Below are 20,236 nucleotides of genomic sequence, written 5' to 3' on the forward strand. Positions count from 1 at the left end.
GAATTCTGAGGTAGACCTTGGGGGAACAAAGTAACACAGGCATGTTTTTCATTGAAATAAAACTTTTTTGGCTGCATATACATTTAGATCTATTGCCATTTAACATTCTCAGAAAGAACTGACTCAATTTTAGCCACGTTTCTCCTATTGCCACTAATGGGAATTATGTGACTACTAAAGTTTACAACCCATAAAACATCCAGAGAAAAACGTAAAACACCTCTGTTTCCTACTGTTGTAGGAAATTCAGTAAAATTTGCTGACCTTTTGCTGTGCTGATGTCAATGGGAATTTTGCCACTGGTGTCAGAAGGGATGAATTTCACTCAGCATGCCAATTACCTATATAGAAACATTCACTATGTTTAATTCCTTAAAAAGGAATGAATTGATCCTGCAGAACTTTTGTGCCGGGTGGACCATGAGATAATCTAGCAGTATGGAGGCAAATTCAGCCTTGACTTTTTGGCCAGAAGAGATTCAGTATCAATATGTGCTTACCCGTCTGAAGGTGTAGTGCATCCACTATGCGGCAGGGGTGAGATCAGCAGTGTCCATGGTCATACTGAACTGAAATGCCCATTGCCTCCAGTGTACAGCATATATGCCAGTTACAGCCCTTGAGAGGGAGCTGCTGTGCATTCTCTGTCAGAGAAAATGTCCCCTTTCAATTGCAATTCCACTGTGAAGTGATTACACCCCACAAATTCACACAATCTTGTTTTCTTTGTAAATACTGAGCAATGCATGTTGCTCAAAATAAGATGCTTTTCTACATTTTTAAAGGGGGTTATTTTCATTTACTTTTTTGGTGTGTCTGTTATGCTCTTTCCAGCGTCTCATTGAAAGGTATTTGCATTCAGCTTGGCAGTAAGAGCCACGCGTTTTCAAGCATGTCTGAGATTTGTCTGTTTGTCAGTATTAGCAATAATATACCACCAAGATGAAAGTATGGAAGAGTTACTTTTCTATCTTGGATTTACATGAAGACATCCAGGTAGAGAGGAGTTGAAGGAGGAGGGTCACTATTATGTTTTATTCACCAGAAGGACATAAGCTGGTTTTATTGCCATAGGCACATTATATTGAAGACCAAAAATAATTTCTTATTAATTATGAAGTCAACTTAAATCACTCCAACCCTCAGAAGAAGATACATTTTGGAGGAAAAAAGTATGTATTTGTGAAATGAGGATGACTGTCATTTAAGATACATTTTCATTGCATATATTACCGTAATTTGAACACAAAAATATCTTTTATCACCTTTTCTCCTTTCAAAAGACAAAAGGTTGTTCATCCATCAGTATACAATGTACACTTAAAGAATCAATTAAATTTTAGATTTCTGTAAGAAAAATATTACATGAGAGATAATCTGCTCAAACATTGTCACAAAATACTGCTGTATTTTCCTTGACTAAATATAACAATATCTCCAAAATAATTTTCTCGGTTTGTCTTCATATACACATGGCTAATAGATAACCAGAGAAATTCAAAGGTTAGAGATTAAATAGATCCCAAATGAAATTTTATAATCTAAGGGAGAAAAATACTATGATTTTCACACAGTGCTATTTTGTTTATCCTGGAATACTGTTTAATTTAATTAATTTTCTAGTGATTTGAAACAGAAAGCAAAAGCTGCAAGTGCTGAACAACATTAATTCCTATTTTTCCTTCTGTACTTTTTTCCTCTTTGGTCAAAGATAAAATTTAGGTGATACAGGCAAGAGAAGACAATTTTGGAAGTGTTTAGAAATATAAATCAGAGATATTTTAATTGCAGATTAGACCTAAGTTTAAAATATTTTCTTCTGTAGTATCATACTTATGGTGAGGAAACTTTCTCCTGATCTAAAGTCACCTTTAGAAAGATTTTTTTCCTAGAGGAAACCTGAGATTGCACTGGTTGTGTGCTAGGTCACAGTACTGGATGCATATTCTGCCTTTCATAGCAGTGCCAGAGAAATACAGAAAAAAAAATTAACAAGAAATCTTTCTGTTGCAAGGAAATTTATTGACTTTGGTTTTAAATCAGCCTGCTGATCCATGGAAAATATACATACTTTAACATTCATATTTTCCATCTGAGCTACAGTGAAATGTCAGCTGGAGAAAATTTTACAATATACCACGTCTTCAAAACAAACACCAGACACTTCTCTCTTTCTTTTTTTTTCTTTTTTTTTTTTTTTTTAGTTTATGACTTTTTAACATTTTCTCCAAAGTAGAGATTTAAAGGGCCTCTGAGCCATTGTCCACTAAAGAGCTTGAGCAGGTTAAGGATTAGTACCAAGCAGTGGCAGCTCCATGGTTTGCTTGGCCTTCTACCAGTTCAAGACCATGAGCACAGAGAGCCCAGGTCCAGATCAGGTGCATTTTACCCCTTTGTCTCACTCCTGAAATTGAGGAAAGGGTTGGGATACCTAACACTTACAATCATATTACTGAAATCAGACATGGGACATGTAGGAAGGCAGATCAAGGAGGAAAATTTATTCTATTTTTTGTTAAGGACACCTCTTGCACTGTCCCTGTGAAAAAAAAAAAAGGTAAAGCAGAGCTTATGTATTCCTCAGTTATGGACTGTCTTTGCCTATATGCCTATTCTCTGACATAGAAACGAAATACAGTACACCGATGTCAGTAAGTGAAAATTTTGACCAAGAAAGGTTTTTACATTATTCTCCTCTTGACAAAAGACATCTGCAAGTTTCATCAGTGCGGAAAAGTACAAATGTTCTAATGTATATGAGCCTTTCTACAAATATAGAAATTTTCTGTCTGTGTAGCACCTTTAACTTTCATTCCGACACCAGCAAAGGCTGAAGGTAGTATTAATTGTTGCCTTTTGTTAGGTTCTTATTTCTTAGGACAGAAAAAAGTGTATATTACAATACAGTATGTGTATATTGTATATTTCAATTCCATTCTCTTTCCATAACAGGCAGAATATAACAGGTAAAATGTGGCTTTCATTCACCCCAGGTGAATTCACTGTAGTTAGCTAAAATTCAGTATCTAAATCACAATACCTGAATAATTGTACATTAGAGCCTATTCAGCAGTATAAGGTAAATTTGCATTATTCAACAATGCTTGAGTATTTTAAAATCATCTTCTAATAGTTGTGTTCTTTCAGTCTTTCTAGAAGTTAAATGTGCACAGACATAGCTATGATTCCTTCATTTTTCCATGCTTTTTTCGAAAAAAATCTGTGTGCACATAAACATTGTCTAATAGTAAAAAGATCTTTGTAATTGTAAGAAAACTACCTAATTGCATTCCCTAAGCATTTTGGACTGCTTCTCTTGCATTTCTCCTGAAGTGGCAGGCTGGGATTACTATCAAGGTTTTGGGGTTAAGAGTAAATAAGTGTGGACTTAGCTTATTGCTTACATATTATTCTGTATCTCTTACAATAGTCAAATTATTATGTAGTCAAGGCTCATATTTTAAAACAATTTCTGCAAGTGCATTGTTTTAAAAGATGAATTAAAAATAATAAAAATTTGTATATTTTTCTTTGTCTAATTTTTTTTGCCTCTTGGAGAAATATCCTGACATTTGTTTATACTTTTCTTTGCATTCTTCAACCTGACTTTGTGGTTGAGAGTTTGCAAGCATACAGAACAAGAATGAGAGAGACCTCAACTGAGGAAATAAGGCCCATCCTGCAAATAATGAGAGCTATAATCGCTCCTTCCCCACATAGGAGGAAATTCAGCAATTTTGACTACAACTCAGTGACGGTTCAAGGTGCCAAGGTCATGTCAGCACTCTGTTTCACAGAGGAGTCACAGTTGTTGAAGCAGTAGCTCCCTGTCACTAGGTTGGTTTGTCTATCAGGTGCAACATTAGAAACTGAACTCTTTCCTGAAAATGCCTGTGCTTAGCAACTAACTCTATTAAACTCTGCATGGCCTGGATTTTCCACATACCTTTCATATTTTTCCCTTTTAATATGTTCTGCAGCTAAGAAAAGTCTCATCTGCTCAGCCCACAGCTACAGACTACTAGTCTGGAACCAAGATCAAATCTAAAAAATGTCAACTATAATGAAAAAGAGCAGAGGACAGGACTGGATGTCTTAGTGGATGGAAATGGCTTATGAAGTCTTTCACCACTAACTCACTGCTCTGAATCTTCTGCAGTCAATAGTCACTGGAACTTTGGAGAATTTGACAGTTGCTCAGTGACCTATGCTAAATAAGTTGTTAGTCTCAGCTGAGCTCCTTTTGACTGGTGCCCACATCACAGGAAAACACAGTATCTGACATTAGGAGGATTTTACTTCATCACATCTATTTCACTTGGATGTTAGTAGCAATTACTGAACATTATTGATATTATTTTTATGTCCTTTTCTACTCTTAGCAAATTACCCTTAAAAAGAGCCAGCAGCCATTTTGCATTTAATAAGAATTTGAGAACTATAGATGAGTGTGAAACTACATTTGTTTCCCTCTGTCTTTGCAGTTTCCAACGAGACACAAATATAGAGTTAGCCATCATCCAGAATTTCTTCAATCTAAATTTCAATCTGTGTAAAATGGTTTATATAATAAAAATTAAAATATTTGCCTTCATTTTCCATTTACCAGCCATTACAATTATTTACATCATTTTCTTGAGATAAGTATGCAACATTCTGAAAAGTTCACTGAGTCTAGCTATTCCAATTTCATCCTTTACTGATTAATATAGGCAACAATCAGAAACTGGAACACAGGAATTTCCGCCTGAATATGAGGGAGGACTTCTTTACTGAGGGGATGACTGGGCACTGGAGCAGGTTGCCCAGAGAGGCTATGGAGTGTCCTTCTCTGGAAACATTCAAAAGCTGTCTGGACTCAATGCTGAGTAATGCACTCTAGGGGACTCTGCTTGAGCAGGAGGTGGGATTAGATGTCCTCCAGTGGTCCCTTCCAACCTTACCCATTCTGGGATTTTACTTCCTTCCCTCTTCCGCTCTAGCTTTCCATTCCATTTTCCCTTCTTCTTCCCTTCTCTTCACACCTTTAACTCCACCTTACACCATAAATTGGCAAAGGAGAACATATCCCTGTGCCCTGCAACTGCCTCCTAAGTTTATCACCTCCTACTGGCTTCTGCTGAATCTTTTAGTTACATTGTGTTAATTCTCTGTGGGATTTCTTTTTTCTATTTATTTCCTTTTCTTTCTTTCTTTCTTTTTCTTTCTTTCTTCCTTTCTTTTTCTTTCTTTCTTCCTTTCTTTCTTTCTTTCTTTCCTTCTTCCTTTATTTCTTCCTTCTTTCCTTTCTCCCCTCCCCCCTTCCTACTTTCCTCATTTTTTCCCCCCTTTATTTTTTCTTTAGAAAGCTGCAGGTTCATATCTACACTGATATCATGTGCTTCATGTTATTTTTTGGTCTGTTGTTAAAAATAAAAAGAATTCGACCCCTGAGGAAGTAGAAAAATGAAAAACATCCATCAAAGAATTAACTCTAGTGGACCTAGCACAGTAGCAGTAGGAAATACAAGTTATAGTGATGATGAAGTATTAAAAGAGAGTCAGGACTTTTTTCTCACACTAAATGTTGCGTAGGTGAGTCACAAGCTATGAGAGAGCAAAGGCAACTCTTTGTCTCGCATAGCTGGTGTTAATGATGAGTTTTCTCTTTTCATGATGTTCTGCAGTTTTGTATTTTTTGTATATTTTATTCTATTTCTTATTATAATTTATATATATGTGATTATATAGTATGTACACTTATCAGGTCCTTAAAAATACGAATAATCTGACCTGAGAACTGTTTATAAAGTGGAATAGACAAGATGAAGCACCATCAATCATAAATCCAGATATGTACGTTTGCATGTGTGTGTGATATTTTTCAGAATAGTAAAAGATCTTTATAAAATGTATTATATAATTCTTTTGTGTGTTTCTTCAGAATTATCATTTGTAGAAAATTTTTAACTAAAATTCACTCGGTAGAATATTCAAGAGTCAATTAGCATGACAGCTTTGGATATAATTTGTGAAATGAAGCAGAATCTTACTTTTTGAAAGAAAAATATGGTCAACACCAACAATCAACTCACATTATTTCCTATTCCTAGTTCTTTGCACTGTCTCAGCACTCCTTTGTGCCATTGCAGGGTTCAGAGGCTATCTCAGTGTTGTGATCTGTAACATTCAAAGAAAATACAGGATGCTTTGTATGCAGTAAACAGAATATTACTAAGGACAGGAGTATCCATGTGACCCTGCACTAGAGCTAAGATTCAGCATCCATCTAGGAGCAAAACAAACCAGAAACCCAGAGAATGCATACCACAGCAGTTTGACATTGTAATGCCTTCTCATCATAAATGTACCATCGCATGTTTAGGTTTTTGTACAGTCAAGTTTAGGTTGTTGTATATGCACCTAGTAGTCAGTCTTCAAATTATAAGTTTTAAGCTGATGTATCAGAGCCATTCACACTACAGTTCCTAAGAGAATCTAAAAACTGAAATTCTCTTTCAGTGCTGCGTAAACACTTCTGTGTGGCCTGACTTCAATATCAGCACTTCATTTTAATGCTAACGACAGCTCTGGTGTTCATTCTAAAATACTTAAATGTACTTAACAACCTGTTTATGCTTGGAGAGTAGTGAGTTTATGAGGACAGCCAAATGAAACAGATAAGAGTATTATGTAAAATCGTATTCTGAAATGTTTATTCTAGCAGTTAGTATGCATCTGGAGTAAATTTGTAGACCATTATCCTCAGGTTTCATGCATTTTAAATAGAGCATATTTATTTTAATTTAGAAGCAGACAATTATGCGGGAAACAGAAATGTTTTGATAGCACAACTGCAAATTAAGCATTGTTTGAAAAGACATAGTCATCTTAAAGTCATCATTAATATTTCATGTATCTGAATTTCTCCTGCATGCAGGTTATATGTTATTTCAAACATGGAACAGCAGCTGCAGCTATTAAAGCTTTATATTCATTCAGATATTAAAACTTTTTTTAAGCACAATGGCATAATTTTTCCCTTTATCCAACAAACCATTTTCTGTAAGAAAATCGAGAAATTATAGCCTGACTTATCCTGAATCTTTTTGCCACCGTTAGCATTTCCAAAATGTCTATCACCATTCTACTTGAAAATGCTATTTTTAAATGGCTAGTCATTATTAAAGGAACTGTCAGTTTAATTTTTCTAACTGTGAAATTATGTTTACAGAATTTCTAATAATCTTTTGCAACCTCAGGAAAGAAATTACTTTTCTCTGTTAATGCTTTCTCTATACGAGATATTTACTACATGTGGATTTAGTAGATATGAGAACTATGCTGCTCTTAATACCGGTTAAAATAGTTAAAAAATAGGTAAATTTTTACTAAAAGTGTTTTGTGAAGAAATGTAAGGACAGGGGCTGGTAGTATTTGTAATACTTTTCTTCCTATATTGAATTAATTTATTTGAGGAAAAGGAATTAATTTATTTCTTTGAGACTTTCTTTTGATAAAGTAGGAGATTTCAAACTATATTTTGAGTTGAGTAAAGACTGATCTGTATTTTTTGACATGAGCAGATTGGTTAAAAACCAGAAACATTCACATGCACCAAAAATCCAGTCTTCTTTTTCTCACTTTCATAGCATTCTGTCCACATCTTACTACTTCTATCATCTATACACATGTCCATATACAGTAAGTTAAAGTTATCAGTGTTTTAAAGCTGAGTTAGAATATTATACTCTTTAAACACTGTTATAAAACCACTAATCTTTAGTCAATATATCCTGTCCTGAAGCAAGTAGAAGGAATTTTATTGACTAGATTTTTTTTCTACAGGAAACAGATTTATGACCTTCAATAATGGCTCTGAGAAATCTAAAGAAATTATGGATGCAAGTATATTACCTGAGGCATATATATTTCCATGGTAAATATTGGCAGGAAAACAACCATATCAACTAAACAAGCAGTAAGAGAGAACCATGAGAACACAACTTTTGCTTCAATATTTTTGTTTCCTTATCACAAGAAAACTATTTCTAGGCAGAACTGAACTTCTTTCTAATGCTTTATCTCTCTGAAGAAAGCAGCTAAATTTTATGATATAGAAGCTGTGACTTTTGCCCTTAAGGCACAAAACAGCTTTGATAAAGAGAAAATATATATACTTAAGGGACAGAACAACTAGTTCCCTTTCATTAAGAAACTGGCATGCATTTAATGGAAATCTCCCGTGGGTTTGCACACATCTCATTTTCAATGGGGAAAAAGTGTGCAAGCTTCTTTGAATCGGGAAAAAATGAGAAAATAACCTCTGAAGTCAGTGGGAAGCAGCTATGGCTCATCAGCCATGGAAAATAATTAGACATTCAGAAAGTTGTATCAGCCTGACTTACTCTTCCAATTGTCAATACAGGACTGATGCTGCTAACCCCCTGATTCTACAATGCAGAAATGAAAAAAAAAAGAGAGATTTGTAGTCCTATATATATATCTATAGCCTTCATTTGCAAATTGACCACAGATTTCAGGTAGGTTGCTGTTAAAATAAGATAGCCTCTTGCGGAATTGGGAGTAACACAGGCTGTCCCAAAGTCAAAAGCAAAAGCCAAGCCTCCTCAAAATAGAAAATGCTTTATGTACTTGATTTGGAAGTAGATTTGTATTTCAGTTACAGGTGCAAAAATAATTTCAGCGTACACATTTAAGAATTACACCACAAATCATCATCTAACTTAAAGGAAAATCAGAGCGGAAATTATAGGACTGAATCAACAGATATGCACTGTTTTTTGGTTTTTTTTTTTATATGCCAGGAACTGTTATTTTGACAGTCTGTTCTGCTTAAACAATTAAAACTCAGATCTTCTTTTTAACAATTGGAAAGGGGGGTATCAGCTAAGCATAAAAGTTTCAAAAATATCTGGGAACAAAAGCTCTTTAAAGTTCAATGTTTTCCAAATGTTACAAATTTTAGGAAATGTTTTATAAACTCACAACATGAGTTCAAATTTAGTGAATCTTTTATTCCATGAATAATTCCCTTGTTGTTTTCCAGAGATCTTGAATTACAAAACATGCTTGTCCACCCAGGGAAGTATATATTATGCAAACAATGAAGAATAGAAAGAAAGAAAACTTTGTATGCTGTTGTTACTCTGTCCAGAAACACAAATCAACCCAGTTATTCACCAGTTACCTTAGAGATGAACTAGCCACTAAACCATCAGGGAAATTAATTATCTTCCTGTAGTGATAAAGTGTTGGGAGGGAATGTACTACAGCATCTGCAGTGGTGACAAGTCTATCTGCTACACTAAAAGAAAACTAAACTATTTTTTAAGTATTACTGTGTTCGTATAGGATGTGATATTATCTTCATACAATAAGGCTGGGGAACTACTTCTGGCTTTACACAGAAGACATTTACTGTGACTTGTTCATACCAACAATCTATAATGGGGTAACAGTTCCGCCCAATCATGATTTCTTATGTAAACTAAAAGTAGAGTCCCAAAGAACAGGCAAACATCATACTTGTCTGGAGTATATTTACCTGCCCTGATATCAAGAAGAACTAGCTTTAGCACACAAGTCACAGAAAGAAAAAAATGAATTGGCAATTGACCAGTGACAAAGAAAGAAAAACACCAACGACAGAGAAACTAAGCCAGGTGTAAATTACTGACATGAATCAAACGTTGTTCAGCAAGTACTTCTGTGACTTGAACCAAATGCTAGGAAATTAAATTGGTCCAAAGTTATTTCTCTAATTTTAGTTTTCCTGGAAATAGTTTTGAATTCTTGAAGCTATAGCACACCTAAAGCACAGAAGACCTCATGTAAAAATTGCAGATAAATGTATTTGTGCAGCGATAAAATATTAAGAGACCTATCTTTATCTACATTTTAGTACCATTACAATGAAGTAGATTAAGATTCAACTCTAATCGAAAAATATTTTTCTATGATTTTTGCTGTTGTTTCTAAGAATTTTTTCCTGCAATCCTTAGTCTTTGTTTTGAATTACTTGGAGAACACCAAGTGATTCAAACTATGAAAACAGGGAGCCGTCAGACTGACCTTTTCTCTTCATTGTAAAATTCATACACCCTTAAAAATCTCAAGTTCACTGAGATAGGAGAAACACTTTGAAGAGTGTAATTGCTTGAGCCCTGGACTGCATCTGTAATTTCTCCTAAATTGTCAAGTACAGAGCTGCAACTTCAGCACCTGTCAATAGTGCTGCCCTTAGACTCAGCAAAAATAGGTGTTTGCTTAGCACAACATCCCATGTGGGAGGTATCAGGTACCCTCACCCCCTTATTTTTGTGTTGCAAGCAGATGTAGGTAATTTGAAAACATAATTTGAAGACGCAGGTAGTGGGGAGGTAGAAGGGATGTGTGGCCAAAAGGGTTTCTTTCAGGTGTTGCTTTTCTTTAGGAGTGGTAAACACTGCTATTCCCCTCATCTTTCCCAATCACAGCAGAGTCACTGTCTAATTCCTGACCTGATATCGAGCTGTATAGTGTTAGAAAGGCATTCAAGAAAGGGGGCCTGCACTTAGAGATCAGACCAGCTTAGCAAGGGGAGGTAAGGCGTACCTTCATTCCCTTAAAACACAGATCTCCCCGTCTCTCAGTTTTCAAAACACTAGCATTTCTTTCCCCCCTCACTAAAATTCAAGGTCTCATTGACTCTTTCCAGTCCCTTTCCCGGTATCCTCAAACTATCTGACTTCTCTGAGTCTGTCTAGAGGTACTCTGCCATCTTAGCTTTCTTTCTCCATCTCAGCTCCATTGTCCATCTCAGATCACTTACTTTCACAAAATATATTCTTGCCATTCCATGGACACATAATTTTGTGTTGACTTCTGGGATAATGAAATTCAAATTTGCTTACTGATAAGAAGCTTCGGGCCAACTACAGTTAGAAAATACCAAATGACACACTGCATTTGACAGCAAAATGGACACAACTAACTCAACATGGGCAGGGATGCCACATGTGTAAAATTAGAATTCAGTAGCCAGGGAAGATGGACCCTCTCTTTTTTTTCAGTATCAGAGCAGTCGAGCTTACCAGAGAAGAGTTTGTGAAACTGAGGCAGAAGGCTGTAAGATATAGTATGTTTGCCCAACAAAGCTGATCCCATATTGGGTGTTATTAGACCTTACTTGTTGTTGGTGAGACCATAAATCTTTACTTTAAATGTGTTATCTACTTCTGAATAAAGGAACATCTGCACTTCTATAAAATGAATCAAAGGCATGCTGAGCTTAATTATCTCTTCAAATCCTACATTTGTTTCTATTATTAATGACTCTGATACCACTAAAGTTAGTAGTAGCCATACACAAACTCTTCTTAACACACCTACCTAAGCTTTATAAAACAGTCACTATCTCCATTTTATGTCAGAGGAAACTGAGGCACAAAAGCTGAATCACAGCCAGAGGATTCATATTATGGAAATAGTCTAAGTTGAGAGTCTTAAATTCAAAACACTGGACTAGTTAGCAAGCAACATGTCTACACAAGGTTGTGTTCAAGTACCTGAGCCAAGATACCATGAATAGGAGCTGACAGTCTGGCTGAAAGCTAGCATCAACCCTATTCAGCTAAGCGTCTCTGAAGTTCTGTATGTAAACTCTCATGGATCTCATTATTTGCCTAATATGTGTTTTAAATATTCTGAATTCATATTCTGAATACATATGCTATATGTTCTAGAAACTAATCTCTCATTTTTCTTAGATCACCATGAAAAGTAAGGTATAGGGTCTTGAATCTAAGGGATGATTTTGTCTATTCAATACGAAATTAAACAGGCCAATTTCTTTGCTGTTTCAAGCTTTTTGGAAAAAAAAGTGTAATAGGAAGAGAATCCAATGTTCCAAATAAAACATTGTAAAACAAACTTCAATCAGTGAGTCATTGGAAAACATTGTTTACAGTACAGAACACAGAAAACATCCTGAAGTGACCATCTATCATTGCTCCGAATTGCTGGAGGAAACAGAAATAAAATGAGAAAAAAGTCTATGATGTTTTATTAATTGCAACTCCAAGATGGTCTTACCTCAATCAAAATAAGGCCATTGTGATGGAATTTATAGATAGGTAGTATTGAAAACATATTTTGAGCCTCATTTTATGTCAAGGTACAAAGATCAGATTTCAAATCAATGGTGTAATAAAATGGTACAAAGCAGCTGATGGAAGCTAATTGGTTCCAACACAAGAATTCACCATGATAAATATATCTCTCATTTCCACATGTCATCCATTTTTAAAACCAATAAATCATTTAAATATGGATTTAACAGTTCCTACAAGTAGCTACAGTGTTACATGCTGCTCTGAAGGAGAACTTCAACAAAAATTCACTTTTCTGAATTCAGAATTATAAAAAATGTATTAGAAGATTAAGTTATGCTAACATAATTACTGTGCACAAACACAACTTACAGCAAAAGAACTGGTCTATTTCTGGCTGGCATTTTTGTCTTCCACAGGCTTGAAATCAGCTAGTAGACTATTTGTTTTCACAGGAATGAGTGAATGATTCAGACTAAAACCTGCCTAAGTAAGCAAAATGATGGAACCTGAGGACAGAATGTAGATATCTGTGAGCTGGATTGGACTGCAACTCAAATGCTGAGGGCAAGGCTGAGACTTGTTTCATCCTAAGCACAGCTTGAGCCTTGCAAGGCATGGCAGGAATGTTGGCTGCATGGCCCTTAATGAGAACTGAAAAATAACCAGCAGAATGGGCTTTAAAGACCTGTCCAAACCTCCCATATGAAAAAAACCCACAACTGTTGGATTGATTTTTTCCTTCTTCTTGTGATAAAGGGATTGGAGAATGCAGAAAGGGATCTGAAGGCAAATAAAAAGAGGGAACCAGGAGAGTGATGTTAAAAGGCTCATATAATTTTCATCCTTGATCATTAGTGAAGGAAAGCCTGGCAAAGTCAGATGGATCACAAGTCCCAGTAAACATAATCAGATTCTGATTTCCTTATTAAGCTTTGCACAGCCTTGATAAGAGAGATTATTAGAGACTCAGTGGTAAACTCACTTTATGGATCTTTATTATGGAATTTTAACTCATTTACTCTAATAAACATTAACCTTTTGCTTCAAAATATGTATTTCTAAGAGAAGCTTCTTAGAAATTCCCCAAAACCCTCATTCAGAATTACACTAATGTTTAAAAATATTGTGAGAGTGAGTATACGAGTTGAAACATTTTTCAGTTCTTTAACATACATATGGTAATAATTTGGCAATACACTATCTGTAATTAATTTATTTTTAATTTTGCAATGACTGCATTTTTAACTGTTTAATGTGCTGTTCTTACATAGAAATCATGAAGTCAGTCTAACAACACCGTAGACAGTATTAATCACGGTGAGACCCAGATGAAAAAGTCACGCAATCTCTCTCGTTGTTATAATAATGATGTTGGTTTCCTGTTCACTACAAGGGTAATTAATGAAGAATTTGGCTGAATTGCACATACCGGGTAGCTAAGATAATACTTTATGTACACATTTCACTAGATCATAACATATAATACAGGGCTTGTTTTCTTATTTCTTACTCTTAAAATCTATTAGGTCACCAGGCAACTAAAACATCATGTTAAACTATTAGCACTTTGCTGAAGCTGTGTGTAATTTCCTTGATTCTTCTGCTAGTGCTGTCCGTCTGAGATAGTGACAATTTCATTACTGTCTCTGAATACACTTCATGCATAACAAAAGAACAATCAATTAAACATGATTTTTTAAATTCTTTTTGTCTCATTTGTCCCTAAACTTTATTAATGTTCTACATGACATTCCCTCTTCCCTTCAGATTTTAAGTAATCATTCATCTTTTAATAAAATTCACCTTTTCCTAGCCTAGAACAATATGACAAATTAAAAAATTAAAATACTATCAGCTATTCCCATAGTAAACTTTGTGATATGCTTAGAGATTTAGGAATGGTAGAATCCAGATTTTGTTTTGTTTCTTGTGTCTATTCAAAATGTCAGGAATGCTACAGTTAACACAAATCTTTAAAAAGGAGACTAGCAAAAACTTTGACTGACTCTGGTCGAGGGCTAATATGAGTCACTTTAGGTTGTTCTTTTCACAAGAGCTCCTGTCTGATTTCCCTCCTGTGTAGTGCATTTCCATTTCTGTTGTGCTGCATCAGGCGTCCTCCTTATCTACACTCAGCTCTTTTACAGCACCTCCAGCTGTAAAGAATGACTCCAGGAAGGACATTCTTTCCTTGCACGCTTGCAGGTCACTCAATATGGTTAAAAGATATACTTCATGCTTCAGCCTTCTACAGTGAAATACCAGTAAAGCACTAAGACAGTAAAGCACTAAGACAGTAAAACACTAAGACTGGCTAATCTAGAAATTAAGACTCTCCACTTCAACAGCCTAGTAGTTAATGTTCTATCATTCACATATTTATAAGGAGAATGGAAAAAGTGGAACAGAATACAGAGGCAGGAGATATCTGTTCAGTATTCTGAACTTCTTTGGGTTTTTTTATAAGTACAGTATTAATAAACAAAGCTGCCAATTAGTTGCGGTATCTGGTACCACATGGATTTACGACAAACTAGCCAGTTTCCAAAAACATTCACCCACAGGATCTAATCAACCATCTTTTCAGAGACAACAGAGAAAGCAAGGATGTGCTAAATGAAGGAAGATCCACTTACCATGGACTTATAAACTACTAATAGTTAGAAACATTTATAAATTATTTCAAAACACATCTGCTGGTGACCAGAACAAATCAAATAGGTGTAATGCAGATGAGCCTGAGCAGACTGTCTACCAGCATAATTTACTTAAAGTATTGAAATAATAGCTAAGGCTGCATAATATTTGAGTGCAATCATACATATACATTTGCAGCAGAACCAATATAAAATATGTGCATCTAAAAGAGAGAGGAAGATATAGGCAAATATTTTCAGTGCAAAACATCATTAAACTCTTTTCATGTAACTTTGTAGTTTGTCTGATGCGCATTCTGGTCCAAGTGGCCCAGACTGTAAAATCCTCGTCTTTATGAGCTACTTTATTACCCCACTTCTCATATTGTTTAGGATGGGTCAAATACAAAACATGACTTGAATGAAAAAAAAGAAAAATATAATACCAGAGCAAGTTCTTAATTTTATACCCCATTTAAAAAGACAGGAAAAACACCTTATAAGGTTCTTCAATATCATAAAGCAAAGTTGTTTTTAAGGAGTTATTGATGATGAGATTGCTCTGTAAATATATATATTCTGTCATTATGCCAAAACTAGCAGCTCATTTCATTTTCAGCTCTTCTGAACTTTAAAGAGTTACAAGAGCATCTAAGTGGTCTGTGAACTATCCATGCAAAATCAAGCAACCCCACTTCACATTAAATTATTTCATTTACTTATAACAGAATACACATCTTGCCCAGTCATTGAGAAACTCCCTCTTTCCTCTTTTTTCTTCCCTTTCCAAAACCTTGCCCTTCTACCGTCTGTGAGGAAGGTTTTTCCCAGGGTGAATGGAGTAATTGCCACACAGCAAGGTAGGTATTTCAGACAATATTTGGCAGAAGTACCCTGCTCATCACTGCTACCCACCAAACAGCAGAGGCTCTTCTGCTAGGCAGCAAGCCTTTGTCACACAGGAAGACTTTTTCTAGGTGGATATATGAGGTACACAATGTTGCAAGATGCATTCAAAAGTTTGAAGTGATGTAGAGTCAGTAGAAGAGGTACTTCTGGAACTTTAGCCTGCCTGTTTCACTCTTCTGCTTGCTCAGATTCATTGTTATTCCATAAAATAGTAGGTAGAATACCTCTAAATACCTGTACATAAAAATTATTATCATATCATTGTGCCAGCTATATTATCTATAAAACCTTGTAGTGGGTTTCTGTGGCTAGGTTTGGTAGGGGTGAGAGCTAAAGGGGTAGCTTCTGTCAAAAGCTGTTAGAAGCTTCCGCTGTCTGGTGGAGCCAATGCCAGCTGGCTCCAGGATGGACTTCCTGCTGTTGGCCAAGGCTGATCCAATCAGGAGTGATAGTAATGCCTCTGTGATAACATATTTAAGAACAGAAAGGTATTACGCAAAGGAAAATTCCAGCAAAGGAAGAGCAGAGTGAGAACATGTGAACAACAATGTAGACACCAAGGTCAGTGCAGAAAGAGGGATAGGAGCTCCACGCTCTGGAGCTGAGGCCCCTGCAGCTTGTGGGGCAGCCCATGGAGGTCCATCACGGTGTGGAGATCCACCTGTAGCCCATGGTGTAGCCCACGCCAGAACGGGTGGATATCTGAAGGAGGCTCTGACCCCAAGGAAGACTTATGCTGGAGCAGGGTCCTGCAGGGGACCTGCAGCCTGTGGAGAGAGGAGCACACACAGGAGCAGGTTTTTCCCGGGTAGGACTCATGGCCCTTGTAGGGGACGCACATGGGTACAGCTCATTTGTGAAGGACGGCACTCCATGGAGGAGTGACCCACGGGACAGCAGTTTCGTGAAGAACTGTTGCCCATGGGATGGACTCACATAGGAGAGGTCCATCAAGGACTGTCTTCTGTGTGAGAGACCCCATAGGAGCAGGGGAAGGGTTCCTCTCTCTGAGCAGCGGCAGAAACAACAACTGACCGTAATTCCCAGATCCCTGTTGCCCTGCACCAGTGGGGAGAGGAGAGTGGCGGTCTGTAAAATAAAAGCTAAAACGATCCCAGTTATGGGGGAACTGGAATACTTTATTGGGCATGAGAACACAATTTAAAGGCATCTCTGGCTGGACATGTTAATGAAGGGGACAGGCTATGTTAATTGGGGAGTTACACAAGTTTTTACTACAGTTTCCAAATAGTTAATTTTTCTCCCAGTAGGATTACATGAGAGATAGAGGGATTACAGGGGTTTAGACACAATCTGATACAATCATCTCAAAAGGTCCTTTCTGATTTCTGCTGGAGCCAGGCTCAATCCATAAGGTAGAACTTTAACAGGTCTTGTGAGAAGGGTCCAGCTCCTTCAGATCATGGGTTCTTGTCAGCCTTTGTTTTCATTTTGCTGAAAGCTGGGTTTGGGCTCCCACAGAGGAGGAGGTAGAACTTGGAAGGAGGAGTGGGGAGAAGGTGTTTTCAAGATTATTTTACTTCTCACTGTTTTGGTTTGTTCCTGTTAGTAATAAATTTAATTAATATCCCGACTTTGAGTCTGTTCTGCCCATGATGGTGATCAGTAAGTGACCTCTCCCAGCTCTTATCTTAACTCATGAATCCTTTGTTGTTTTTTTTCCTCTTCTCTGTCTAGTTCCAGAAGGGAGTGAGAGAGTGGCTTTAGTGGGTACCTGGTGTCCAGCAAGGGTCAACCCACTACGAACCTACAAAGAAGGAGAGTCATCTTCATCCTTCAGGCCAAATATTTCATGAGGGATATTGTGTTCCATCACCACAATTGTCAAAGAGGATGTGAGTAATTCAGCAATTGTTTCACTTCCTAGTGCTTGTTTTTAATCAAGGCAACCTAATTTTAGTTCAGAGTTTTCTTTCAGAAATTAACCAGAATTCCTTGTGAGCTACCTCTAAGCGCAATTTCTGCCACCCCTGTCAATGTCACTACCTTCTGAAAAGTTCTTTGAGTCACTACCTAAAGAAAGAACAGACAACATGTTTTTATCCTAATCTGGTCTAATTAAAGATAACATGAAGCACTTTTTTGCAGTAGTAACTTGCTATTTCAGGAAATGAAGACGGGATAGTTTGTTTACTATATTTTACTTTTCTGTTGAAATGAGCATATGAAGAGAATGTTGTCTATTTGAAAACATTTCACATTTAAAGGAGATGAGATGAAAAGTTCATTATGTTGGCCAAACAAAATGGTAAAAGTGGCATACTACAACAGGAAAAGCCTGACAATTGACAGCCCTGAACTATTCTGTCTGTTCTGCATTGGTTTAAACATACAGCTGGTAGATGAAAAGAAGATAGGCCATGTAGGTGATATAAAGAGTAAAAATTCCTCATCACAAGAAAATTAAGAGAACTAAGGAAATATTTTAGTTCATATCTGTGAACAGTAGAAAGGGAGGTTTGGAACATTTAATCAGAAAGTTTGATGTAGCTAAAGATGTAATCTATTCCCTACATATTCAAAATTCCCACTGACTTTGATAGGAACTTCGCATGAGTAAGGGATGCAAGTTAAGGCATGAATTTATATGCTTAGAGTAAACACAAGACTGTGGGAAAGCTTCTGTTGTTCCTTGTGAGGCAAAGAAGCCAATGAGTCAGTTCTCACATTTGCAGTGAGCCTCCTCCCTATGGTTAAGATAAGAATCAACTTACTCTGAAAGAAGAGTTTGGACATTGCTGCATTTCCCCTCTCTCAGACCACCAATTTGACCCAATGAAGAAGGACACCACATCTTTATCTATTCCAATTAATTTGTAATTTGTGGTGAAACGAGTACAATATTCAATGAGTAATATAACTTCTCATGACTCCCTTTTCTTCTACACTATTTTGCAGAATCACTATGTGAATACAAACCTAAAGTTATGGACTCTAATAAGCAATTTTAATAAAATGATAATCACTATTATAAAATATGTGGTTAGCAAAGCTTTATCTGCATATATTATATCAGTTCTGAAAACCAGTGTAAAACACATTATCTTTAATTCTTTCATCTGCAATAATCTTGGATGGGATAAAATATCACATAAGGGAATAAACTATTCATTCCTTTTTCCATCTAGATTCCTTCTCCAAAGGTACTTGAGGGCTGCTATTTTTGATGTATTCTTCCAAAAATTAAATGGAAGATGTTCCGAATAGATCAAATGCAAATAATATATCTCTCTATATATATTATCTGATGTATAATTCTCTCCTAGAGGGAATTGAAATAGTTTTTCCCAGAGGAGAAAATTCCTATGCCTTCCATATTCATACTGTGCCATTCGCTGTAAGAAGTATTCTAGGATCTACAGACTATAGGAAATATAATTCCTTTGCACTCTCTAATCTTACTTTTAAACTCTTTGGCAATAAATCTATTGTATTTAAAACACTACACTCACTAATGGGACAATAAACATATCTGTGTCTTCAAGTATTCATGTTTGGTTCCTTTTTTTTCCCCTTCTGATGTGGAGGCTTTGTTTTGTTTATGACTCTACTGTTTAGTTAAACTATTTTTGTAGCCAACTCCCTGGCTTTACCATGTTTTGACTCCAGTTGACTTAGTCTCAGCATTAATTTTTCACACAGCTCACCTATTTGATCAGTCCAGCTGAAAATATCTACAAGTTAGGGTTGCAGCCAACTTGCCGAGTTATCTACCAAACCTTTCCAAAAGATCATACTAAATTTGGTTAAACAGAAAAAATATTGTGAAAATGTTGTGATATAATTTGTTATTTGGTTGTAATCTGCTAATTTATTAAATTTTCTTAAAGAAAAAAGATTTCCATCCTTCAAAGGAAATTTTGTGCAGAGAAAGACTGAAGTTTTAAATGCAAAGAGGACATCTGAATAACAGAGGTACTGAGTGAAATTATGTGTGTATCTAAGATAAAAAAAAATTGCTTTTTTACTAACAAGGGCTAGTAAATAAAAGTGTAATGAAATACTTTTTTAAAGATTCTGATTGCAGACTAGTTGGCTGGAGCTTTGCTTGATGCTACCCTGGTGCAGAACAGTTTGATGAGAAAATATTCTGCATGATTCACACAAGTAAGGTGAGATAAAGTTGCAAAACGCGGAGACCACAGCTCGGCCAGCAGCATGTCACCTGTAAGAGCTAAAGCCTCCCTGGAGCTGGCTGCTTCAGCCAGGGACTTTGTGCTACTTGGCTAATGCTGAATAAACCAATAAAGGCCAAAAATAGGCTGGTAGCTATGCTTATTAATGTTCCCTGACACTTTTCATTATAAAATGCTGATTTTAGTACTTTTCAATTTGCCAGTTGGTAGACATTTGGGCTCAAATGTTCCTTAGGTCTGCTCAGAGGTAGTTAAAATATGTGTTAGAATGCTTTTTTTGCCAAAACAATCCAGTTATTTCTGAGAATGAGGGAAAAATATGTTATTTCACTCATGACAATAAATAAAAAAAAAAAGGGAGGGAGGAAGATGATAAGGGAAGAAGTTATTTAAATAATTAATATAATTTGAAGCTGCAGACTGATATTTGGCAGCTGGG

This window comes from Neopelma chrysocephalum, unplaced genomic scaffold (assembly GCF_003984885.1).
Source record: "Neopelma chrysocephalum unplaced genomic scaffold, ASM398488v2 Primary Assembly neopelma1_42, whole genome shotgun sequence".
NCBI lineage: Eukaryota > Metazoa > Chordata > Aves > Passeriformes > Pipridae > Neopelma > Neopelma chrysocephalum.